The sequence below is a fragment of the Dromaius novaehollandiae genome, chromosome 5 (assembly GCF_036370855.1).
Source record: "Dromaius novaehollandiae isolate bDroNov1 chromosome 5, bDroNov1.hap1, whole genome shotgun sequence".
Lineage (NCBI taxonomy): Eukaryota > Metazoa > Chordata > Aves > Casuariiformes > Dromaiidae > Dromaius > Dromaius novaehollandiae.
The window spans coordinates 46,853,624-46,881,098 of NC_088102.1; the positions used below are offsets into that span (position 1 = coordinate 46,853,624).

At 43.1% G+C, this 27,475-nt stretch overlaps 1 protein-coding gene across 5 annotated transcripts in view; it reads right to left on the reverse strand.

Annotated features, from left to right (window-relative positions):
• The window catches only part of TSPAN18 (tetraspanin 18), a 123,131-nt gene that overhangs the window by 77,755 nt on the left and 17,901 nt on the right, over positions 1-27,475 (reverse strand). For 3 of the 5 annotated variants that reach the window (XM_064512746.1, XM_064512743.1, XM_064512744.1), the window contains one exon: positions 23,502-23,566. The exons of the other annotated variants lie outside the window; for them this stretch is intronic. The gene's annotated coding sequence lies outside the window, so the exon portion shown is untranslated. The remainder of the gene's footprint in view (positions 1-23,501; positions 23,567-27,475) is intronic. 5 annotated transcript variants of the gene reach the window in all.

Consider the following 27,475-nt stretch of genomic DNA (forward strand, 5'->3'; position numbering starts at 1 on the left):
ACATGAACTGTAGCAGATGCACTTCTCAAAGAAGTCTAAAATGAGATCGACCCGAGAGGTAGAAATTAGAACTTCCTTACCCTGGTCACCTCCTCCGAGATGAGCCACACTAGCACTGCTGTCTTACACAGACACAACAGCAGGATTCAGACAGGCTGGGAAAAATCCAAGCGCACTTAAGGTAGGGAAGAAGGCTTCACAAGGACCCTTCCTTTTCTGATTCTCAGAAGCTGAACAGTAAAAATCCTGTCACGCTTCCTCTTCTTCAAATCAAAGAGATTTGGAATGAGGAGGACAGGTTATTTGCTTCTTTTAGTGGAAAAAGTGTCCCCCTCAACACAAGCCTCACTGAAATTTTTTGGCCAAAATTTCTCAGGGAAAAAAGGGAAAAAAAAGCACTCACATCTTAACATTGTACAGGTTTTGAATGTAAAAATACCCACTTCACAGAAGTTTTGCAGGAAACAGTACATCTTCCCGGGCCTCAAAATAATTGGGAACAAAAGACTATGGAGTTTAGGCAAAACATTTGGGACACTGGCTCAAGCCAAGCTGGGTAATCACAACTGCTCCTAACCCAAGGCTGACTGGCAAGGTCTCGCTCGCCTCAGCATCAGCGCTAGCTACGGTCACTCATTATTATTCAGCACTTGCTCAGCACAGACAATATGCGCACTTCTCTGTAAAAAAGCAAAGGCAGGCACTCTTCCTGCCTCACTGGATTTATATTCTAGGGCCATCAATCTCATCCTGACACTTGGTACACGCAGCAATCAGCAGATGGATCACTGTCAAAGCACGGCATCCTTTTACCTTTCTTATACTAAAGAGAGCACATATATATTTGGTGACTCTTTTCTGAAAGCAAAGCTGGTCAAAACATTTTGAATTGCAAACTTTCTCAACCAAAATGAGAGAGAGACAGAGAAAAGGTTCCAGGGTAATTTTTCCTGTTTTTCAAATCACTGTAGTTGAAAAGCAGCTTGAAAGAAAACACTCTTCAAAGAGTATTTGAAGCTAACAGAGCACAGCTCATGGGGAACCAGAAGAGCTTGAAGCATTCTGATGACTCTTTGGTAAGGAGGCTCTATTTTTAATGAGATTGCCTCAAAAGTGGAGATAGGAACCCAACTGCAGTGCTGCCAGCAGGCACTCCACACTTGGGTTATTCCAGTTGCAAATTTATCCTAATTTGCCAGGAGAGGATAAGGTAAATGGAAAGAAACTGCACTGACATGGACAGTGTTGTGACGTTTGTGTGCCCACCCTGCGTCATGCAGTATAGCAGCCCCATATCTAATTGATAACCACCTGCTAGATTCATCCTGTGTGACAGATAACAATTGCAACAACTTGCTCCAAATTGCTGACTGCAGCGGTGTCCAGCTACCCAGGAGCCAAGATCCTGCAAAAGCAAACTTCACACTTCTTAGTGACAGACGAAAATGACCTAAAGTCTTTGTCGAAGGGCAGCACACATGAATGAATGGATCTGTATTTAATTCAAGCTGTTAGACCTGTAACCACATGCCTCTCCCCCTGCACACGACGATGAAAGCAGAGAGGATATCTGCCCCCAGGGAAGTGCTCTAGGCATTTCTGGAAGGAGAATTCTGGCTCAATTCCAGCTGTGGAGAACCATCCATCTGTAAAGCCACAGCAGCTAAGTATGTTGATGCAGTTTTTTCCAAAGCCTCCCTAGGTCTAAGAGTCAGATCTGCCTTTTGTACATGTAACTTTTGGATGACCAGGCCGCAGCTACAAACATCCATCAATATTAGAGATAGTAAAAGGGAGACAACCTCCTGTGGCACCTGAACACAAAGTCTCTGTCTCCCAATCTTCTGGAGATCATCCAGGTAGCTAACAAATAAGTTAACTTAACATGGCTCTATACTCCTGAATGTTTTAATTCTTCTGCTTATAAGGCAAAACATCTAATGCCTTCATGTCATTAAGAAGAGGGCAGAAAGAGATAACAGGGCAACTAAAAGGAGAGCATCCCGAGACGCATGGAGATTTCTATCACTGCTTGGTCCTCCTAACCCTCCTCCTTCCTTTGACACCACATGATTCATAGGATACCAGCATATTCCTATGGAGAGGGACCATGGCAATCAGATTCAAGAGCTGTCTCTTCCTCTCCTTACGTGTCCATCCTTAGCTCCTTGTTAGCCAATCTGGAAGACCATTTTTGGAAGACAGACTTTACTCAGCTTCTAAAAGCAACAGTTCAGATACTAAGGTGAAGAACGGTCCAGACCAAAAAAAAAAAAGAGAGAGATGTAGGTCTGAATGCAGTGCACTGGAAACCCTGAGTTTTTACTCTCCTGCAAAAATGCTGCATTTACTCAATGGGTAGTTCCTCCTTGCTCTCATCCCTTTCATCCTATAAACTGCTAACGGGTTAGAAAGACTGCCTGATCTCTGCTGTAGTTTTATGCCACTTTGCTCCAGCTGACTTAAGTGGAACAACTTGTGACTCACATTAAGGCTGCAAGATCTCCAAAAACCAGCATGAGACAATGCTTGCTGTGTCCCTTCTAAACACAACTGTCGTTAGTGCTGTTGGGCAGGTTCAGGAGGCTGGGGAGAACGGCTGCGTTACCAAAGTGGATTCTGCCCTTTGGAGTCTCTGGGCAGCTCGCTGTAGCTGGCAGCTAAATCAGAATTACGTAGTTCTAGTCTGGCCACCGCCAGCAAGACTTGCCAATTTAAAAACATAAAAGGAGACATAGCACAGTCCTGGGCATGCTCCACAGGGACAGTCAGCTTCCAGAGCTTCCAAAGCTGGGCGGCAGCCAGACAGGCACATACTGGATTCACTATTCTGGCCTCCTTGAGGCAGCAAGAGAAGAGACTCTTGAGCCTCTCCCCCCTTCGCATACCTCCACATAGGAAACACCTTTGGCTCTGCCTGAGCCCTGCCACAGCATGAGTAAGAAGGCTGTCATCAGTGAACTATTACAGCCCAGCACAGAGTGTTGTGATTTAAAGCCCTAAGGTCTTAAGGTTTAAAATGTGAGATTTAAATTGTGATTTAAAGTTTAAATTTGAATACACATATTCTGTACTACATACATGTACATTCACTAGACTGCTCAAGTATGTCTTGGAAAGCGTATGCTTAAGTACTTCGCTGAGGGATGGAAGTGATGAGTGCCATTAGCATAGGTCCCGGGGGCCTCGAGCTCCACCTCTGAGACAGCGTCGCATTGTGAAGAAGTGATCTTGGGAGAAATATTCACATCTTAGCAAATATCCCTTTTGAAAAATCAAACAAACAAACAAACCCTTGGCTCCTTAAGCAGACTGAAGCACGTAAAAAATTAAAGTTGCAACTGCCAGCATAGGAGATAAATCACTTATTGACCATTGTACCCAACAGAAGGGAAGACGTTCTTGAAAGCTTCCTGACACAAGATTATGTGTGGATTAGCCTCCTTTCTGTCTGAGGGCAACAGAAAAACCCCTAACTCACTGAGCTGTGCTGAGCACGCTGGAAGTCAGGGTGGCAAAAGAGAGTATTATGTATCAGAACATAAATTATGCAAAAAGGATGCAAAATTATGCATGCAGGCACACAGCAGGGGGAGATCCAACTTCTCCCACTAGCAGCTGACATTAGCTCTTCAGTATGTGCCTGCAAACTCTCTGAAATCCCAACAGGAAGGGATACAGAAGTCGGGGGGGGGGGGGGGCGGGAATCCAACCATAAAATAGATGCTGTTCACTAGGAGAGATTTTCTCCCCACACTCTCCTTTTCAAGAAAATTTCTCATAGCAAAGACAGCCTTAATTCAGCATATGATACAGAGAACAGGCAGGATTTTCTTCTTCATGACTTTAGTTTCATGGCCCTGTGACTCCGTTTGATTTGGTGCTGTCACTGTCAGTATACAATGGTGTAAGGGAGAGAAAAGTCAGGTCCCTGGGTTGCAACTCAGGCACCAAATTTTAAGTGTTTTCCTTTGAAGTGGTTCAGCCACACTCAGAAAATAACTAGAGCCAAGAGTGATTTTATAAGCGTAGAGGAAATGATGTCAAGCAAGATACCATGACGTGAACTGTGCCAGGCACAATACAATAAATACCCTTTGCCTTTACTTATTTTAGCAATCTCCGACCGCTGATATCTCACTGTTTGCTTTAGTGGACCTTCTAATTCTGCTCTCAAAACAGCAAAATCCAAACACTAATACCAAATAAAACTGAATAAATGAGCAAATTCTCCTGACAAGAAAACCTAGTTTTCATCCCCATTAAATCTGAAGCCCTTTAAAATCTTCTTTAACAGCTGCAAGCACCCTTCTGAAAGTTTCTGGGAGGTCTGTCAGCTATATGCACACCAAGTAACAGAAGACTAATGATGCCTCTCTCTCTCCTTGCAGGAAAGACAGAGATTAAATTTGTCAAATGGGGATAAGAAGTTAACGGGGCCAATAAGGTTAGACAGGCCAAGCAATTCAGCAAACAATTCTAGAAAGAACAATTAGATCTAGGCTAACTAAGTATGATAAATGCTGACTTTAACCCAATTACTTACAATGATTTTAGAGGTCTGGGAAGAGCTGAGCACTACACTATTGCAATCAATGAATATTCTTGAAACTCAGGCTCTGTTCCTCACCCCACCTCCAAAAGAACCAGAAATTCAAATTGAATGGATCTTGGAAAGCAAAAGTCTTTGAATCTTGGACCCTGACACAGAAAGTAGAGGGCAGATCATTTTTCCAGATTTCAAACCTTTGTCCTAGCTCTATATTAGGTCCTAGCAGCAGAGAACTCCAGATCCAATCCTGAAACTACTTTTTCTTTCCATTTTGGAAAATTAGCTTTCCTCAAAACTTTTATGGTCTTACATAAATTAGAAGACAATGGAGACATCTGCTTGGTCTCTGCTCTTTTCCCCCTACAAATAGCATCAACTAGAATAGTCAAAAGAAAATATTTGTCTTAGAGAAACGCTCCACTCCATATTCTTTAACCTACAAGCCCAGGACCCCGAGGTCATTTTCTACTCAAGCTGGTGCCTCCACTTTCTATGGCTCTGCCCCTTTGCTCTGCAGGAGTGAAATTCACACCAGCCAGAGGCCAGCTAGAGGTCTGCAGGTCACTTAAGTCATACAGGCTTAACGCAAAGATCAAGGGGTTTGTGAAGTCATGACCATTTTCATCAGATTTATAAAACTCTCAATTGGAAAAATAACCTGGTGCCTTAGCTGCACAATACCACATGACATTTAATAACAGCAAAGACAACAACTGTAAGTTAGGCCAGAGAGTTTCTCAGTCAACTTAGCTTTGATGTACATGGCTTCAATAATAAACTCATTTGCTGTTCTCGTCCACATCCTGAGGCCTTATCCAGAAGAAATACTAGCTTTTTTTTGTTTTTTTGCAAAGCATCTTTCATTTATGTCATGAAACATGTCGACCTAGCTTTTTTCATCTAATCTAATTTACAGTCCTAGCTCATGGTAACATCAAAAGATTCCTTTGGTATTTTGGTAGACAGCACACGTACATATGCTGTAACAAAAATATTTGACAGGGAAGTTTCTGGGGAAATTGCTTGGAGAGGTTTTAAAAAAATCAGTGCTCTTATTAAGACTTATAGAACATAAATACAGCTCCGAGATATTTTTTTTTCCAAAAATGTATGCACGTTAGAAAAAGCCTCCAAGTTACTGCAAACTGGCAATCTCCAAAACCAAGGATTATTTTGTGGAAAAAAGTATGAAAGTAATTTTTATTACAAGCATCCACAGTTACAATGTTTTTTAATTTACGCTGGATATTTAAAACAGAGCGGAATATAAACAGGATGCACCAGCACAATCTGTGCTGAACCAGCAAATTAAATATGAAGATAAAAGAATTTTGCTCTAAGATTATGTACCCCCTTATAACAGGAGAACGATGTCTTAAGCATGTTTTCTCCCTGCAATACTTCTACAAGTCAGGGAAATTCTAGGTGCAACAGAGAGAGAGCGGGAGCTCTCAGAAGCATCTGGCTGCCCAGACCAGCACTTCCACTGCTGCTGGACTCCACAGGGTATAACCGAGCTCAGAGCACTCAGGCGCTGCGCAACCAGTACATGCTTACAGCCCTGCTAACAAGCTGCTCAGAGGCAATTCTGTTAGTAACAGCACAGTTCCGAGTCTGTAAGACGGAATAATTTCCAGGCTAAGCTACCATGCAACTGTAGTAGCAAGCAAAATTCCTCCAAATTAGCTCTGACAGGCCCCAAGTAAGCACTATGCTGCCTAATGTGCAGATGTATAGATGTGTTTCAGGATTCATAGATACCCAGGGAAGGAGAGCTTAAGAACCTAATGATCTGCATTTTTCCCCCCCAACAAGCTTAAGGCAGAGTTTTGGACAGATGAAATTCATTACCATTGATTTAGAAGACTTTGTATCTTGATAGCTTCATGATTAGAAATTCACCTACTAGCTAGGGTTGGGCAGAACTGATAAACTGGGAAAAGAAGCAAGTGTGAAACAACAATGGCTAAAAGTTAGAATTATGTAGGGATAAACGACTCAAATGTACAGCTAATTCATACCTCCAGGATGGGGTAAAATGACAGCTCATCAAGTAAGCCAATAAAACATCCAGCTTTAGCACTGGCTCTCTGAAAATAATAATTGGAGCAGAGCCTAATACTCTCCAGCTGCTCCTTCCCACCCTAAGCTCAGGGGCACTGACTTAAGCCAAACAGGCCAGGACTGACACAGGAGAGTTTCCTTCATCTTCCAGTGAGCAAGCAAAACAGTACCTCATATACAAAAAGGCCAAATAAGGCATGCAGCTACTCCCGGGCTCTTTCTCATTCCCCAGGTCATCCTGTGACGTGAACAACACTCACTGGGAATCAATGTGGCACCACAATTATTTTTTATTCCTTAAACAAAGTTTTGTTGGACTTGGGTCACTAGGTGCTCCATAGCCAAGAAACAAGTGGAATAATTTTGCTTGGCAAGAATTTGGAACTGGGAGCACCTTGAGGCACAAAATAGCCCACCAACATGCAGAATTGTAATGAGGCTCAGTCTGTGACAAATTACTAAGACCCCCTGAATGGCATGAATTGTGAAATCCATATTAGGCAGTACACATGTGAAAGACTCTCTAGCAAGCCTGCTGGGACAGTCTGAGGCAGCAGCAGGTCCCTGCTCACAGAGCGAGGAGAAGCAGCAGGAGCTGTCCTGGCCAGCAGAACCACAAACACAGCCTGCCACTTCTCCAGCCAGCACTGGCTGGCAGTAAAGTACAGCTCATCTGTGCTGTCAGAAGTAGCTTCTTTATTAATACAGGCAAAATTCATCTTTGGCCACAGCAGCAGTTTGACTCAAAACATTAGAGATGATCGCCACTAAAGTGGTGAATTCACCTATACATCCTGGAGAGGGAAAGAAGAGAATAGCATCCAAAGAAATTAAGCTGTCTCTCTAACTTTATTTATTGTCAATTACAGCACGTGTTGGTTTGCTCAACAAGTGGCTAAGTACGACATTGTTCCACCTCTGAATTCCCACATAAGGTATAAGATTTGTTTGGCCTCTGACTTTTAAACTTTGCTAACGGCACATGCCTGCTACCTAAATTGCATCTGCAGAAGAAAACAATTTTCAGGAGGAAGTACTCCAAAGCTGAACAGTGCTTCTGAAGCTGTTTGGCCCTCTCCAATGTCTGATTTCTTTTGCTGAACTTTTCTTCAAGAACTTGGACTCATTTAAAAGCACTGCTAAATAGAATAGCCTCAAACGGGGAGACAGCCCACAAGTGTCAAATTGCAGCACCATGCAATACCTCAGTACCAGAGAGTTTCCTTTTCCTGCAATAATAGTTCGCACTGATGCTGCATTAGTACATATTTATGTTAGTGTAGGGGAAGAGTCCAGTGGTTTGTAGGGAAGACCGGATCCTGTGAGGACCCCCTGGCTCAAGCCCAGCTTTACCAAAGATTTCTCGAGTTCTGTGGATGAGTAGCCTCTCTCAGCTTCTCCCTGCCCTACTGCACAGAGATGCCGCAAGTAGGCTTGCAAGTCACACGGAGGGTTGCATGGCTAAACTGAAAATTGGGTTGGATGAAGGAGGCTGGAACAGGATGGAGGCTCTTCAAGTGGAACCAAATATAAGTGTCCCCACATACAGGAACACATGTTACAGTGGGTGGCTGGGGAATTATTTACTCCATAGTTGATCTGATTTTTTCTAGAATAACGGAATCACAGGTACTAAAGGCAAGTGAATGCCTAACACCTACAGAAAAAGTGCAAGCCCCACACTTCCAGGCTGTAGGATACACTAGCACAAGTACTGTCTTACTCCAGCTGATACTGTTGACTTTCAACCCCTCCTACTGATGCTCTTCCACTTGTAAGACACTTGAGATGATTAAAAATGTTCTTCAGGAAATATCAGTATTTAGCTAAGAAACATATCTCCTGGCTTAGCCAATATACTGACATCTGCTTTGTCCTGGATAAAGGAGAAGGAAGCAACAATGGAGAACAACAATGGAGAAAACTGCAGGGAAAGGGAAACTCCAGCACCTCTATGTACCAGATAAAAAAACAGCAAGTCTGTGCTTTCAGTTGGGCTCATAAATTGAAAAATCCCTAGAAAAGTTAATGGTTGAGCAGGGTGTGAGAAAAGAGATAAGAATAAACAGATGAATTTGAGGGGTGAGGGGCTAGAGGGTGAAATGGACGCAGATATCTCTCTTCCCCCTCCCCCCCAATTAAAAAAGAAAAAAGAAAAATCACATGCACTCATAGTAACAAAAAAAGTTATTCTCCTCAAGTCATACACTGGGGAAAAAAATCAAGCTGGGCAAGGAGCAAACACCCACTACAGCATTCGGACTTTGCATGCTAATTTGGGGGAAAATTGTATAGACATACCTGAGTGGAAGGGTATTGTAGATTACATTGACAGGAAAGTGAGGGGAAATACATATACCATAACTCCCTGCGAGCTATTAACCCTAAAAAATAGGCTAGGTTATTGCTGCCCACAGGAAAATAGTCCAGAGCGTCTTTGGTATTTTCCTTTCTCTAAGGACCAGAATCATTTTCTTTTCATTTCAAATGAAAATTTACAGTGGGCTTTAATTCCCTAAAAAGGAGCAGGCTGTAAAGGATGGACATAGAAACTATGCAGATAAGACAGCTATTGGGATAACATTTACTTTAACTCTAATTTTCTGGTGACACATAGAAGTGTTTGAAAATAATAAAGGTTCTCAAAATATTTTTCAGAATAGACTCCTACACAGAACATTTACAAGACCGGCACAGTTTTCTATCCAGCTGGTGCACTAGCTGCTACCAAAAGATCCACCAATTGCTAAGATGCCATTCCAGCTTTAGCAGGAATTTGCCTTCTCACTCCAGGCCAAAACATTCTGTCCCTTTATTGTTATGTAGTCAATTGTTCATTACCCACTGTCCTCCATCTTCAGAAGTTGATGCATTCGGTTAGCGGAGTGGCTCTCACATAAGGGGAAATTACTGACCCCAAAAGTCTCAATTGCTCTAGAACAATAGCAGTGGAAAGCATTATAGCTGTATAACACACAATGCCTCTCTGATTAGGCTGGGGAGGACAAAATGAGATGCAATGCCCTTGCTTTACATCTCATTGCCACAGATGTGTAGAAAGCAGGAGTATGGGGGATTTTCATTTTTGCTACATATCAACAGCAAGATGGACAAAATAAATTTAAGATGCACTCTCAATTTGAGAATGCCAGGTTCATTCCAATCAGATAAGCTACAGTTCCCATCCCTGGCTTGGGATACAAGCTCTGGAACAGAGTTCGTGAGGTTCTTTATTTCAGACCTCCATTCAATGCCTTAATTTTTTTTTTTTTTTTTTAATTAAATCATGGATGTAAAAAGGGAAACAAACAAAGAAAAAAAACTCAAAAAGCCACAACAGCGTGAGGCACCCAAACTCTCTGCCATAATAATGTTCGCTAATTAAAACACAAAGCAGCCAGAGCTGCAGGATTAATGGACACTGCCTCCTCTTTTCAAGTCTTGCCCGCTGACAGATCGCCTCATTCCTTCCTTGCTCTTGAACCTTTCAGGGGAAAAAAAAAAAAATCCAGTTTGCTTATCTTACAGTGTGGAGTTGCCGTGGAAACTGCATCCCCCTGTGAGATGCTCTGTCATAACACTTCAGCACTGTATAGGGGGCTTAAAGACACAGCATCCTCTGCTCTGAGGGCTTCCAAGTCAGCCAGAGTCTTTGCAGATGAGCAGCTGTCAAACCCAGCAAAAGCTTGGAGTTGGGGGAACAGAGAGAAATAATAGCAGAAAGATTCAGCTGCCCAGTTATTTGCAAAAGTCTGCTTCTTGCACTGGTGCTGAATATTGATCAAGAAATACTTTGATTTGGTGCAAGATGCATTTCGCTTTTAGGAGAACCTGCCTCTGGACTGCCTGTTGAAAGAAAGAATGCTGGCATCAAAACATAACCCCATCACTCTAACATCAGTCAAGCACAAAGCACCTCTTTAGTGAGGGTTTTATGTCAGATTAGTTTTTGAGTCCTATTTCCTCAGTCCTTTTACAAGAAAACAGGGGAAGCAGCAGCAAGCACAATAATTACCCATAATAGGAACAGGCCTCCTATAGCCTGTTCCTTAATTACAGGGATGGCTTCCAGGCTGTAATCACTAGGGGTCCAGATGGAAGTTCTCCAAGCTCTTTGAGGGACAGAATGTGTCAGTTATTAATTAAACATATGAGGCAATTAGCCTCAAAACTTCGTAGTAAATCACTACAGCTGTGTTACTTTCACTTTTTCCTTTGGTGAGTGTAAGTCAAACACACAGCACACTTCCCAGGAGGGTCACAAGGACTGCAGCCAAAAAGCATTCCCAAACAAGACCTTTGTTGTTGGGTGGGAAAAAGTATCTGCAGAAAGCTTGTTTTCAGAAGTCAGCTACTTCACAGTCACATCCCCCATGAGAGACGATGAATTCTGTGTACAACAGCTACTCAATGCTCCAGCCATTTGGTGTGCAAAACAGCTGAATTCTCTCTACCACCCCAAAGAGCAGCCTGGAGTTCTGGCACATCAGAAGAGACCACTCCTGTGGTTAACACGGCTCATATTCCATCATCAGCTACTGACTTTAACTCACTGTGCTAGAGCTTGTCAAGACTTCTAGCTCTGTAGACTCCCACACATAGGACCCTGTTGCTGGTTGGTCATATATTTGAGAACAAGATGCTGTGATAGCATTCTTTGTCTATTGCCAAGATCAGAATCCTGGTCAAAAATCACCATGTCTGTTAAAACCTGATTAGTGATTTATACCAGTACTTGTATTCACACACCAAAACTCCCTTCAGTCACATCAAGATAACCTGAGGTCACTGTGTTACTACTCTGCATTTACTCCAGCTGTGCTTCAGTACCACAGTTGGAGATTCTAAAATCCCCCAAAAAACCCCTCAGGTTATTTCCCTGCACTTTTCTCACATGTAGTTGATGGATGGTGCAACAACTCATTACTGACAATACTAAGAACTGGGTGATGACCTTAGCTTGGTTTTACACTAACGCATAAAGCACTTTGACTCCTTCCTCACACATTTCAGCATGCCTGAAGAACACACTTTGAGAAATCGCATAGGAAGAGCAGAGAAGTACATGTGCATTCTGTAATCAACTGCAGTAAGCTCCTATCGGTACTTCTTAACGAACCAGGTATGTTGGGTCTCCCAGCAGTAAGTGATGACTGCTTGCACACTTCAGAGAACATGACAGTCTAAAGGGGGACCAAGCCCACTGAAGGTTACTAAAGTTGGAGAGGAGAATGTACTTATGCTCTTGATAAGGAAGAGGACAGAACAGAGCAGATAGCATGCCAGGTGGCCATTCACCTTCAGGACAGTTGAATTTAACAGGGCAACAAACGATTCATGGGCAAAATAGTACTACTTTGTGTGCTGGCAGTATCCTTTCATTTAGAAATATTTCCCCTATCTGCTCAGTTGGCCAAATCTAAACAAAATAAAGTGACCTTTTATGACAAACCATATTGCTACGCTAAGCTTTCTTATGATCCAAAACTGGATATAGTCGGCCATGTTCACCCCATCCCCGTCCCTGTGATGGTAGCTCAAGTCTGACCCTTTGAATGCCATGTAAGCGAAAAGAAACAAGACACTTAAATGTGAAATTTTTGCCTAAGTCTTTGTGAATTCTACCAAATTCCAACTGAAATACTGAATAGCAAGAACTTTAGAATGTATTTCCAATAAATTTAAAGCTTTGTTCTCAGAAGCAGGTAGATAAAACTAAATACACGCAGACACTCGCATCATATTTAATGGGACTTTTAATAGAACTCTGTTCTTCATTAGGCTGGAACAAACTTTTTACCTCTCTGCATAGCCCTTGCCATTCTCAGCATAGACTTGACATTTGTTCTGCAGCTCAAAGAAAAAGGTGGTGTGCAGGGAGGAAGAGAAAACTTATCTTCAGTAAGAACAGGAATGCACCTTAGTTTCATATATTTTTAAGGTTCTTTCCAGACTACAACAGGAACTAAGTCATTTGCTATCACCTCTTCCCAGGTAGGACAAGAAAATACTTTCAGCAGACTGCCAGTTTTAAGCTGGGCTAGAAATTTGCTGCGTAGGTCAGTCATCCTACGGCTCTGCCTAGAGCAGTCACAATGTTACCATCGAGGTAGTACTTCTATTTTCCATAATAGAAAAGAAAATACTAAAGACACCTTTAAAAAAGTAATTTAACAACATTAGTACATTTAAACCTTGAGGGTCCTTCACATTCATGAAAGCAGGAAGTTGTTCAGTGTACAGGTTACCCAAGAGCAACGTGATGCAAACAAGCATCAAAATCAACTCAAACATCAAACGAATAATCCCTAATTAAATATGCCGGGGATTTTGTCAGCCTATTACTAGGCTATTGATGTTTCTTCTGGTTTCTTAGGGCTCAGGCAGGAATAACAGCATTAAATATTCCATATGTACTCAGAAGAAAAGAAATGAGGGACAGCTGAACAGAAGTAACTTTGAATGACTCCTAAGACCCTGTAGTGTACTTACAGAGAGGTAAAATTGAGAACATATTGTCACTGCCAAACAAGTCCAAGGAACACTGTGGTTAAGAAGATTCTGCTTTCCAGAGGCAACTGGCAAGAAGCTATGCCACTTTGTGATGCACAGGCAGACTGCTTCTGTCCTTCAGGGGTTTTTTTGTATTAGTTCTGGACCTCTCTGCCTAATTGCACCCACTTCATCTGCAAAGCAGGATTTATAATGGAACATAATTTTGAGGGATTAACTTTGATGCTGGTACAAGGCCCATCCAGAGTGACAGTTAAAAATTTGTATTAGCTGCTGTTCCTGCTAAAGAGCAAGAGAAGCATATTACGCAGGCAATCAAGCTCCCGGATTAGTGCTGATTTTCACCCCATGCCACTTTACTGCTGTTAATGATGGAAAGCAGCAGCAAATATGAAGCAAAGAGCCATCAGGCTTTCAAATTCTGTTATTGAAAGGGTTGAGCAAAGTCCTTGTTCAGGTACAAACCTCAAAGGCGGTGAGAGCTGAAGACAGACCACAACAAAACTGGAGGAAAGATCTATTGACTAGGGTCCTTACTGAAAGTTCTCAGGAAACTTTTAGTCCAGACAGAGCGCCTAATTCACAGGGCAGGACAAGCATCAGGCTTCTCCTCTCCTCCCCACCAAAGGGCTCTCCGTGCTGCGTCCGAGGCAAGGCTGAACCATCCTGGGAGCTGCAGCCACATTCGTTTGGCACTACAATCTCCAGGGAGGCACGCTGCTGCAGGACAATCAGGACTCCCTAACCGGTGAGACAGGGATACTCCCATTCCCTGCCAACACCCCTAGCGATGTTAGAGCTCTTGCTGCAATTTGGGACGGCCTATGGTGACTGTCCCAGCCCTAGCCAGAGATATTTAGATTTGTGTTTTACTCCATGAGGCTTCCAGTACTAATTATAACAGTAGCCATCATGCTTTCATTTGCAAAAGGAGACAGGTAGGAGGACAACCCTGAGCATAGACTTTCTCTGCTACAAATCTCCTGGCATAGAGCAGAAAAGGGTAAGATTTGCACTGTGAGCATGTACACATGTATTTACATATGTAAGCTATGGTGCTTAAAATATTGGCATCACTGTGCTTCACTGTGAGTGTGATACTAGGGCCAGACCTCAACCACTGGAAGCAACAGAAGAGAAATAAACCTGGAAAAACAAAAGAAACTGGGCCCTTCCCTTTCAACACAGGAAAGAAGGGTTCTTTGCGATCTCTCATCTGAGAAACACCCAGAAGTGCAATCCAGCATTAAAAATACACACTGTGATGTGCTTAACAGAAAACAAGCCTAGAAACAAGCCCTCTACCCTAGAAAGCCTGTGACACATCATAGTCACTGTAACTAGAAAGTCCACAGTGATCCCATTTGGCTTCACTTCAAGGAGATCCTGGCTCCCCAGATCTCTTGAGCAGTCCCCTATCTACTGCCCTCTCTCACGTACTGCTGATGCCTCCCTGCAGTCGGTTAAGAAGTTCTTTCCTTTCTTACGCCTTGTAGGTAAGAGGCATCCTTTATGATTGGCACTTGAGTCCTGCAGGACACTTGCAGCTACGCAGAGTTGTTTCTCTTTAGGAGGTTGTCTTTCACAAGTAGGCTAATGACTTGCCCAGCTCTCACTGCTATCAACTGCATTTCCTCTACCAAGTTCCAAGCTGGACTGATTTTAATTAAAATGGTATATGCACGTATAAAAGTTAGTCCATAGTTTGCACAGAGCCTCTGTGGGTTAATTCAACAGATAAAGATCATTGTCACAGACAGACCCATAAAAAGAGGCAAATCTTCCTGCCATGTGCCTATGAGGCTAAAACTAAAATATACCTATCTGTTCTTTTATTTTCTGCTTTTTAGCAGTGTGCTTCCACATGGCTCAAGTGTTGGTCTCAGCTACAAACCTCTCTAACTGCCTCTTTTAAAACTATTACTTTGCAACACTGGATACCTCTGCTCCCAGTGTACACAGCCACTCTTACTGCTGAGTGGAACTAGTTTACAGAAAATACCTGATTATCCCAGCACCCCCAGCTGCTACTGAAAGAAGGCCCTGCAGTCAGAGGAGGCAAGCAAAAGACTCTCAGATCAACTCTGATACAGAAATGCCTCAGTCATGTCATATACTCCTGAGCATAGTGAGACCAGGCTGATGGTCTGGGCCTAACAGCTCTGTGACATCCTTTCTGTTCACTCCCTAATCAAGTCTAGAAAAGCTTTTTATGGTAGCTGGCAGAAGCAATAACAGTAACTTGAGATATGCTCATGCTACACTCACTTTGCTAGAGTTTGGATTAATGGCTTACTTCATAAATTTTCAAAGTAGGCCCCTCCACCAGGGAATGCTCAAGCTACAGGATCTTACTCTCACCCCACTCTTCTGAAGTAAAAGCTCATTTCCCAGAGATCCCCCTGCAAAGCCCTGCACCTACTCAGAGGAAAGCACAGAAGGGAGATTAGGCCAGGACAGATACCTTTAAGGACCTCAAAAGACCTACTCACTAGTTTTGCTAAAGAGTAACTGTGACTCAGCCTACTCTGCAAACCGGTGGGTCAGTCCAAGGGAGCATGAAAGGAACAGTAAGAATTTTTAGGATATGACTTCTGAAAAGTTCTTGTGCACTAACTAGCCTTTAAGATTAGGCTGTCACCCACGGTACAGCTTAAGGTAGCATCAGAGAGGGACAGATGCAGCCATGAGTCAAACAAGGTAAGGGAAGAGACACGCGGCTGTATCGTGTGCTGCAGGCACTGTTCTGGGCTGGGCTAACACAGGGGAGGGAGAACAGGCAGGGACAACAGCTTGTTATCCCCTCCAGTAAATCTGCTCCCAGCCCCCAATAACATGCTTTTTGTAAATCAGCCAGCAGCTCCTTAATGTGCAACCTCACCATCAACACTGCAACACTGCAGCAGTGCATCCGATCAGGGAGGGCTCAGAAGCGCTATACCAGCAGAAGCAGCAAAGTAAATTACAAGATTGTCCTTAGTGCCATTACACAAAAACAACAGCTGGAGACAAGATTTTGATATGGGAAATGCTCACCGAGAACAAGTGAGCACCATACTTTAATCAACATAATAAAGCACATTTAACATCCATATAGCTGTGGTATCTGATAGCACGAGAGCCCATTAAAGGGCCATAGGCTGCCAAAAATACCCTTCAAGGGAAAAACGAAGCAAAACACAATGGCAACAAAAAGCTACATGAAGCCACACACAATGGAGGGGAAAAAAAGCAACCCACCACTCTGTGCAAGAGGCCACAAACCACACAGAGGGGCCTTCAGGACCCCAGGCTCTACTGCTGGACACAGCTGTGGAACGTGCAGCAGTACCAAACCAAACAACACAACTAACTGAACGAGACAATATGCTTTCGGACACGGTAGTGCTGTGTGGAGACACACGTTGAGGACCCAGCAGCAATGTGAATGCTGCATCCTACATATTTAAGGCTTTGTTTACTCAGTCATATTGATGTAGCTGTATTGCTTCCAGTTTCAGAAGCAGCTTGCTAAACACCTTCTCTGGCATCTCCTCCATGTGGTATAGACAGGGGTAAAACTAGCTTTTACACTTCTTTGTATTTCTCTTACCCTCTCTGCGCTTCTGTTTCCCTCCTTGTAAAATAAAGGGCAACATCAGTTAGGTCACCCAGCAAATGCAAAGTGGTTACAGTTTCCTTCTAAAAGGGGCACTACAGCCATGAAGCTACCACCATAGTCAGTGATTTCAAGTCTAATGGAGCAGGAAGCTGCAAACTGTGTAACAGAAGTTTTACAGAATACCCACACTAAGCATGCCAAGGGCACATTAGGCTTGAAGCAGCTACAGCCACACCAACTTCAAGGTCCTCAAGATGACTAACACGTGTCTGAAGGAACCTGATGCAACAACCCCTTCAGTCAACACCTCTTGAGTTTGACTGAATCAGACTGCCTCAGTGGTTCTCACATACTAAGCATGTGAGTTCAAAAACTATGAGAGGTCCCTTCAGGGGAATGCTCGTGCCCTTTCAGCTTGCTTTAGGCATCACACAAAAGTCGCAGAGCTTCAGAAAGCTGACCAGGAATACAGGGTCGACTGAGCCAGACTTCGTCTCTAGAACTGCAATACCACTAAGAGCAGGATCGTGTTTTGCCTTTCATACTGACCAGGATGTTGGAGCTGGGAGAGGGGAGCCCAGACTAGGAATCAGGAGCTGCTGCTCATATTGCTGGATCTGGCACAGACTTTCTTATCCAGCTGCACGCAACTCTGTGCCTTGGCAACTCCCATAGCAGCCCATGGTGACTCTATGTCTCAGCTTTCTCATCCATGTAACGGGGAACGTAAAGCATTGTGTACCTCCCTGAAGGGCTGTATTACACATGGTTTGCACGCCACTAAAAAGAGACCAAATAGTACACTTCCTCCAGAGAGACATCAAGAGACAAGCTCTAGTCCTAACTTGAAAGATAGGAAAAGTTAGTATCTTTGAGCCTCCTTTCTGCCCATCAGCAAAATCCACCCACACCTGTAAGTTACTTTGAAATCAGGGAAAAAACACTAATTCTTCAGAATCACCTGATGCTGCCTGAACTATCCACATCTAAAGAGTATTTTTTCTCTGCAGACATGAACTTGCTCTATTCCCGGGTTTGGGAAAGTACCAGTTCCACAGTAACACAGCACTGCCTTTTGAGCCTCACTGAGGCCTGTACTACATGAACTTGCCTGCCTGAACTTAGATTTTAGACCAGAAAAAAATATAACTATATTACTGTGAAACGCATAAGACATGTCTGAGCAAGTTATTTCCGGACGATTTGCCTGGGAACATCTAACAAAACTGAAGTTTACATTAAATACACACTGAGGATTTTCTTTCTTTCTTTGTGAGGGCAATCAACATCTGGGTTCCTCTGCCCCAGGAGGTACTGGCACAATCCACTCTGATTAGACTCTAGAGGGGGGGCAAACAGACAGTTACTCTGATAACAATCTTATCTGAGGACAGAAATGAGATTAGCTACCTATCTGCAGTGATTCTCCCTCAGATATACAGTGTTAAAAGGACTGACTAATGCAGCATGGGATAGAGAAGGAATTTCCCTGCAGAGCACGTTGGCAAGTAAAATAAGGTGAAATTCTTCTCCTAATGGTCCCTTGCAAGCAGCAAGAACTATCCGTTAGGACGAAGTGACCATAAACAGCACTGGCTCCTGACTAGATGTCTCCCTGAAAATTCAGTGGGGAAATTTGTTCTTGCTAGTTTTCTACTTCTATATAGAATTTTAGAAGTCGAAAGCAGTGAGTAAGATTGACTGGTACATTCCCTGCCAGTGGAGAACAACCCCCTCCAGCTATGATTTCTACTGCTTATTTTATTTTTGCAGTCTACTCTCAAAATTCCCAAATGACGGAACATGCATTAGCTTTCCATGCACCTAATGAACAATATTGTCAGGAAGTTCCCCCAGAACAGTTTTGATTTTATTTCTATAACTTTATCACATTCTTCTTAATTACTCCCTTTACAACACCCAAACTAATTCCTCCTCCCTGGGTGTTTACAGCCTTCATATGTCTGGAATGATCTCAAGTAACAGACAGGGCAACATCAAGGGTTATTAACAGAACATCCCTGAGATAAGGATCCCAGATAAGTCTGTACTTAAATCCCCCAAAAGAAAGGATAATTAATAAATTAATAAGTAGTATGATAGAAGCCAAACTGCTCAGGAGTTTGCTTATACCATACCTATACCAAAGGTTTACATTTGAGGCTTACAAATATTCTTGCGATAAACACAATAGACTAGGCTTCCAGAAACACCAGCTTCATTGCTGGTAACTCTGGATGTTGTAGGCTTTGCAACAACTGGGGGCAGGGGAAGAAGAGGGGGCTTCAGCAACCGAGCTACAGAGCTAATATTGGAAACCAGCAGTTTCATAGACCCTCTACATTGCCCAGTTACAGGAGGGGAACAAAGACCTACAGAACACAAAAAATCATCAGAAATGACACACCCAAAAAGAATAAAGATTTCAACAGACTGGGTAAACTGATGGCAGTTTAAAAACTGATAAAAGAAGAGTTGCTAGCAAAGAGGCAGTGTTAAGCTTTCTCCATGCAGTAATATGACAGCACTGTTCTTCAGGATTTGCAGTTTTCTTTACACATCTATTTCGACTAAGAAGAATATCCTTATAAAATATATGCAAGTAAGCAGGCACAACAAGAGGGCCAACTGTCATACTTCTGCTTTGCTCATCTCAACTCACAGCATTTGTTTGGTTATAATCCTTCATATAGGAAGTTTATTTATGCAGACAGGGGATTTCTGGAATTCTGCAGGATTAGTCAATCTACAGCATTCTCGGCGCATGAATTTTAGCATCAGAATTATGCTGCCTGGATATTCAATGCCTAGAGTAAATATTTGTGCTGAGGAAGGTTAAACAGATTAGTCAAGATGAAGCCAGGGTGCTCTGCTTATTTACTCAGAAGCTTTAATATTGCTCTTCATCATTTAAGAAGCCTAGCTTAAAAGAAAAAACGCACACAACAACAAACCAAACATACTTACCCAACCTGAAGTGAGACAGCAGCAACACTTCTGTCACCTTCAGCCCAGGTACACATGTGAAAGCCACACACTGAATCACAAATCTCACGCTCCTGGACCTTATTGTGGGAAATGCACAGAAAAAACAGCTTCCACACAAGCTTGCTGCTCTGAGTTTCAGCTGCACCAGGAAATGGGATAAACAAAATCTCCCTCCCCTCACCCCCCTCCAGGTTCTATTCAAAAGCAAGATGGAAATAATTGGTGTGAAAACCATTTGCAGTTCAGTTATACTTTTAAGATGTAAAGAGGCAGTTATGCACAAGCCTGTTTGAGACTAAGATTGTGTCCACCAGTACTACAGTGGAGGGAATTTCCAAAAGCTCTCAGCAGTGCCACAGCTCTGTTTCCATCAAAATCAACAATAAATTCCCACCCATTACAGGCAGAGCATTGTGAAACTGCTTCCAATTCCTGATCCCACCTGGTATATCCTTCAAGCTCGCAGCGCTGCTTTCCTACAGCATGCCAAGTGCCTGATCCAAAGCCCCTTCACTGCCAATAAGCTTTGGATCAGACTCTAAAGGAACAGTAGTTAAGCATCACAGACAAGAAGCTCAACTGTTTGATTTCACTGTTGGATACATGTAGATTAAGAGTAAAAGCAATATGATAAGCAGTTTAATAATAAGAAGAGACTGCTTGTGTACCAGCCTTTACAAAATTAGCACAAGCTAAGAATTCAAGGAAGAACAGGAAGGCACTGAGAGTTTATATTTCAGTTCATTTGTTCAGTTTCAACTTCTGAATCAATCTTATTTAAAAACACAAACATTACAAAGTTTGCTATTAATGTACGAGGAAAATAAGACTTGTGTCTCAGCTGAATGCCTCTGCAGGAAACTGTTCCCACTCTCTGGCTTTCCACCCTCTGCTACTGCATGCTGTCCATCTCCACTGAGTTCTGTGTGTCATTTACCTCACTCTCAAGGAAACTCATGGAGAAATTTTGGACCCTTTGGAAGAGGAAAAAGTGTCTCCTCCCAAACTGCATTTACTCTGAGCAGATGTAACATTCCTAAGAAGCTCTCAGCTGATTGGCCTTTTCTCCAGACTTCAAAGGAAAAAAAAAAAAAACAAAAAAAACCCACAAACAAACAAACACCAAAAGAAAAGCTCAACCTTGAAAGCTACATTTTTTCCCTTAAGAAGTCCCCAGGGACTCTTGAGAAAAATAAAAAGTAAGTTCTCCAGATCCTTATCTCATGCTGTTTTTGAGAGGCTTTTGTTTTGTTGCTTTGCTCTTGTCATCTTTTGGATTAAAGAAGCTTCACAGACAGCACACGCGTGCAAGCGGATCATTCACCCTGCCAGATTTCTGGCCCTGAGCACTAGGCAGGAGCAATCTCCCCACAGCAGACCTGCGTGATTCAGTTGTGGTGCTGTCCAGGGAAATCACAGCTCAACCACAACTGCAGAACCAAGTGCGGCAAAGATTTTATGGAAGGCAGCTTGCAAAAAGAAGTATTAGAAACATAATGCATCAGTCCAAAGTGAATTCCATGCACAAGCACTGCCACCGTAAGTCCCCCTTGGGACAGGCTTTGGCCCCAAACCTAAATGGCACACAGACTTACGCACCAACACCCTTTGTTTCAACAGCCCGTTCGGAGTCACTTTGTGGCCTCTCATACTGCCATGGTTGGAAATACTGTTATATTTCAGCAGACTCAGCTTATGCTTATCCTGAAATTGTCAGTGATGACTAAATTAACTTTAGCATGATAAAAAGGAGAGTCTGCTTTTCCTGTTTGACCTCCCTCTGTCTGCTGCCACGTCCTCAGCGCTCCTCTCCTCCTCTCCCAAGCTCAGCTCCTCCTCAGTTAGGCTGCCCTATTACCCTTCTCCATATCCCACCCATCCAAATTTGCACATTATTAAGCATCCAAAGCCTTTTGTTCAAGGTCCTTAAACAAAATTATAGCTGCTGCATTTCCTGGCAAGAGGTGCCTTATACCCTGCAGTCATTTAGGGCAGCTTTAATAGGCTCATTTCTCCCAAACACAAAAACAGGGCATGCCATACAAACGAATTCAAGGACATGTCCTTTCCTGAATTCCACAAAGCAAGATAAAGTAAGCGCAAGGCTTACAGGCTTATCTCAAATAAGATGTTTCCCCCATTTTCCCAACCAGTGAAAAACTAATCATTTACTACTGAGGCATGGAACAGGTTAAAGTTTCTTCTGTCTTCTCTCAGCTCCCTTTGCAGATTAGGGGAAAACAATGAACTCTCCGCACTTTGTGATATTGCTAATGCTTCCTGTGGGAATAGCAGCGCCTGCTGCAAAGAGGATTATGATGACGGTTTAAGAGGAGCGTGCACTATACTGCTGCAAGAGGCACAGACTTATCAGGAAAGAAACCAAGCTGCCCCCAAACTATGCACGCGGGACTCCTGCCTGCCTTCAGTTCTGGCCGATGGCTCTGCATCAAATCACACACCCACTTATCAGGAGTGATAAAGCAGCAGTTGAGCTTGCAGGAGGTGTATGTGGGGAAATAAATGGATAACGCTGTGCAAGCAACTTGCATACATTCACTATCAGAACACACAGCAATGTTTACAGATCATCCCACCACATTCATCTGTGTCAAGAGATGAAGCTGGCTAGGGCACATCGGAGCAGAGGGATGCACACTCCTGGCCACAGTTGGGAAGTCTTGAAGGAAAAGCCATTGGCGGAGCTGCATTAGCTGTGGTGACACTGGCTGGCCTAAAGCATGTAGGATTGCCAATGCTTAAAAAAAACACACACATCATCAGTTAGATCTGCTTTGAGCAGAGGCAGCTCTGAAGTGCAGTTTCAAGTGGTGGCTGAAGTGTCTCCATTAGACCTTTCAGCCTTACTGCTGAGCAGAGAGCTGACTCAATTGGAAGAAAAGTAAGAAATTGCCTCTGAGTGTTCATAAGACACTGCCCATCACTCTGGGCTCTCAAAGGTACTGTCAGCAAGACAGCTAGTAGAAACGTATGGGTGTGAGTAAGCTGCTATTACAAAACAGACACAGCACAATTTCTTTTTTGTAATACCAACAGCTTCAGCCAAACCAGCCATCATATATTCCTTGACTTCAAGGAGCGCTTGGCTTAAGCGGCAGGATGCACCCACTAGCTAATGCCCTTGCCAGCTTGACACTTCTTTCCCTAATGGTTTCATGGTTCAGGACAAGAGAACTCAAGGTCTGATGCTGGCTGAAGTCTCACATTTGGGGTAGAAACATCCCGCTGATGTGATACAGTGTTTTTGGTTTTTTTACAGCAACACCATCATTCTTTTTCTCCAAGTTATTTGTTAAACTGATGTAAATTAAAAGTTTACAAACATTCCCCTTACCCCCAATTCTGGTCAGAGGGGTTTAATAGCTCCCTAGATGCTTGTTAGTGGTTAGAACAGAGCACAACAGCATTAAGGCATGCTCTCCTGGATTTTTACAGGTGCAGAAATCACTGAGCTTCACTCACCCCAGGCCCTTCCCCGAGCGGCACTGTCTCATTACATAGCGTTGTTCCAAGCAGTCTTTACCGCCTCCCACGACACGCCAGGAAAGCCACAGACCAAACCCTCCAACCAATCACAATACCGAACAGAGCAACATTATTAAGATGCTCACAAGACTCTTCAATGAAATGCTGCATGCCTTAAACCAAGCTGTTTGGCTCCTGCAGAGGGCTAAGGTCTCTTAGAGACAGTGAAAGCTGGATGCTCTTAATTAGCCAAAACAAACCTTCTTCTGCTGGTACAGTTCACACAGCTCTACTAACCTTCACTGCTGGGTGCTGGACTCTGCTGGGTTCCCACTCTATCCACTTTTTCTTACTATTAATCTCTGTGGAAGAGAAGAAGAAAAAGAAATAGAGCTGAAAGACAAAAGATTAGGCTGGTTTAAGGCCTCTAAAAACATTACACAAACTAAAACAGGAACTTTCCCATTAGCCTTCAACAAACTAGTACTTTAGGGGACATGCATCTGAATTTCAAATCACTGAACACTTTTGACGCTTTCGCATTCGCTAGGAACAAAGGGGACAGAGATGTTAGCAGTAATAAATAAAATAAAACACTGTCTTTCAAATCCTAATCAAGTCATCACATAGGCTCTGAGCCTTGGGGAAAGGCAAAACTTGTCTGTTTTTCTACTTCATATCCTGAGAGCAAGTTGATGTAGCAAATTTAAGCTATGCAAAGAAAATTCACACCTCAGAGGAAACCTCCTGCTTTATGGTAATAAGGGCCTGGCAGACAGTCACTGTAAATGCTTTGACGAGTATCTGTCATAAGAGGATTACTGAGATTATTTGATAACAGGTTCTGCATAAGGTGGCTAAGAGAAAATGCAACTTTAACAAAAAGGACCAACGCAAAAAACAGCAGCAGAAAAACAATCAAAAGAGAAGTTCATAAAGATGGGGTTTGAATGAGCAGCCTTAAGAACAAACAAATTGATAAAGTGGATTTACGTCTGGATAAAGGTGCCTCATCATCACCTCTGCAGAGGAACATTCTGTGTGTTGACAACATGGATACTGACTTGCATCAGCAAAGTCAGGAGAAGCTTTCCACACCTTAAATCTAGCCAGTATGCCTCTGCTCCTTCCAGCCTCAATAGCTCAGATAGAGTCCTTGACTGACAGGGGCATTCATCATCATGCTATAGAGACCTTTGATGTCCTCTGCAAAGCAGACCCATTCACGGGCTGGGCTGTTGATTTAAAACAAAGGAAAAGCAGAGAGCGCAAGCACATCACTTTGTCAGGCCACCATTAGCAGTGATGCAGATGGAAGAATGTTTGGCAAAGGGCAGCTCAGTTCAGGCAGGACCAGTCAAAACCGCTATCCAAGAGGAGGGCAGAAGCAGGGGATCACAAGCAAATGTACAAGTAAACTTTACACCTCCTCCTGGTTTGCAAAGGCAGGGCTAAGCCTGCCAGAAACTCTACCTTACTCAACATTTAGCCATCTATATAATTTATACCTACAATTAAATGTCTGACTTCCAGTCCAGACCAGGTCCACAGAAAATCAGCTTGCAGCCAAATTAATCAGGAGGTTCAAAAACAATTCACCTTAAAACATGGCATTTTCAAAATGTAGGCCTTACTGTCAAAGGCAGACTCATTTTATGACCTGCATGAAGACTCATCAGCTCATTTCTCATGGGTCATATCTAGCACACCAACAATCAAGTCAGACTGAACTGAACTGACCGCATCACACTGAAGTACTCCACATTTCTGTAGTCTCTTGAGCCTCCTTACCTGAAGGACATTTAACACACTGAACACTTGAAACTGAGGAGCATTTGCTGCCCTGCATGGACATCTCTCTCACTGCCTCCATAGATTCTGGTTTATCAGTTTTCAGAGTGTAATTTATAAATTTGTAAAACCGATCAGAAGCTCTAAGCTCTTACAAAAGGAAATGAAAAATATTACCATCAAACACCCATCAGACCTAGAGGCATAGGTGAATGTCATACATTAAAGAAATTATAATGCTGCATTTGAGATAGGGATGGGGAGAGCATATACTATTCTGAAAGGCTCTCGTTAAAGCTCTCTCAGTATCAAAATTCAATTTCTTTCAGGTTTTACAAACAACGGCCTTGAGCTGAACGCTGCCAGTCGGCCTGCAGCCTTTGAGGAGATTAGGTTATTACCAGCCAACTATGAGAAATTTAAATCCAGTATTAATCCTAATTCCCATTTAACCAAATCTTCATTGTGCAGGGAAAGCTGGCTGTGCATGAATTTGCCTGCACGTGCATTCTGCCATGTGCAGTGATCTGCGTCACAAACACCAGACACTAGCCCTCACGGATGTGTGAGAAATATATCCTGACCAAGTTTCCCAAAAGCCCCAGTAAAAGAGAAAAGTTGGAGGTAGGGAAAATAATAGGCCAAGCTGGAATGATTTGTGGGAGATGATGGGAATGGGACAAGTTCCAGTTTAAAAGATTTTAGCAGCCAACAACTGGAGATTTCAGCTCTGGCCTGAAAGGAAGCAGTATACATAGGCCAAATAACATGGACATACAAGCATCTGTGACTCTAGGCCCATAAGGCTGCAGTGATCCTGCCAGTGTCAAATCATCAATACCAAACAGCTCAGGTCTTAATCATGAGGACTGCAGGAAGCACTGCCCATCACTACTGTTATTTTCACACTGCCAAGATGAGCTTTGGAGGGCAAAGGATTCAACATTTCCTCCAAGCGAGACCTTGTTTCCTCACTTTTCCTCACTCCTCCTACCGGCTCCAAGTCCTGGGGTTGTCTCAGACTCAGGTGAGGTGCTGCCCAGAGGGGGAAAGGCACCTCTTGCAGCCACGGGCTTTCTACAGACACTTTCAGCAGCAGCCAGCTCTTCCTATTGTAACGCGGGAGAGCCAAAGTGCCATCTTATGCCCTTTCCAACAACATTTTACATCAATTCCTTTTCATAAACCCATAATAGCAGCCAAATTTTACATGGCTCCAGGCTGCCAAGACTTCTTGAATTGTCTACAACTGAGATCAGGTCACCCAATACCTTCTGGCATGCTTAGGAAAGGTCATAGTCCAGAAAAAGACTCAAAAGAACTCAGGTTGAGGACAGACTGCTGCTTGGTCTGCAGTCAAAGGGGAAAAGTTTGACCCAGTTGAAAAATAAGTTCACACAGGTATTTGGGGGATGAGGGAGGAACCCAACAAAGTAATGTTTCCTTTTGTTTAAAGCACAAGAATTCACTGCAGATGAAAGAAACCTTCAGGAAAACACATTCCCAGGAGATCAAAGATGCTCTTGGCACCAGTATATGTTGCAGGCAACGGGCCCTCCCTACTGGCAATGGAGTCAACCTCTAACAGAGCAGGCAAACCTTTTTTTTTTTTTTTTTTTTTTTTTTTTTTTTTAACCACACAGGTAAAATATTTGCTGAAAATTGCTATTTCCACCAACCCCAAGCTTAAACTGAACTCCCCAAAACAAAACACTATGAGACTTAGGGACAATATTGACTAATAGCAGGCACAATTAGCACTTCTTTTTCCTACCAATCAGCTATTACCTATCCTACACCAGGACACTCAGCTGGAGGCCTAGACAAAGTTGTGGTACACTGGAATAACAGTCGGCTGCACACCAGCCGACCTGTGGTCACTCTCTGTGTGCATGCTCTTCCCCTGTGGCAGATGTGAGGCAATTTGATTTAGCAGTGAAAAGAGTTCAGCTAAATTGCATTACCTTGCATTTGCCACAGGCTAAGACCACACACAGACAACAACCACAGCTCATCCAACAGCCGGTAATTTGACTGAGTGCCTGGCTTCTGGAATACTGCAAACTAGTCCAAATCCCCTTTTTGCTCAAGTCCAACCCAAGATTTGAATGAAGGACTTATCCTTTCCCAGAAGGTATCCTATCCATCACACTGGTGTGTATCCTGAGGCAAGATATCTTCAGTCTTAAAGCCTGGAAATAGGAAGCTTCTTAGTGGAAAGAGGAAAAAAAATCAGGCTCCAACTACTACTATGATAAATATTGAAATCTCTCAGAGCAGAATAGCTCTAATATACCAAACCCCTGTTTCTGTAAGGGAAGAGCACAGACCTACCCAGTCTGAGCAAATGGAGACGTTTTCCCTACTCTCTGTCCTAGGCTGAATCTCCTGCCACCCTTCCCACCTCAGAAGCAGACTAGTACATGCAAACACAAGGCCTATAGATGCAGGATGGTACAGCTAACTTACAGGATTTGGAC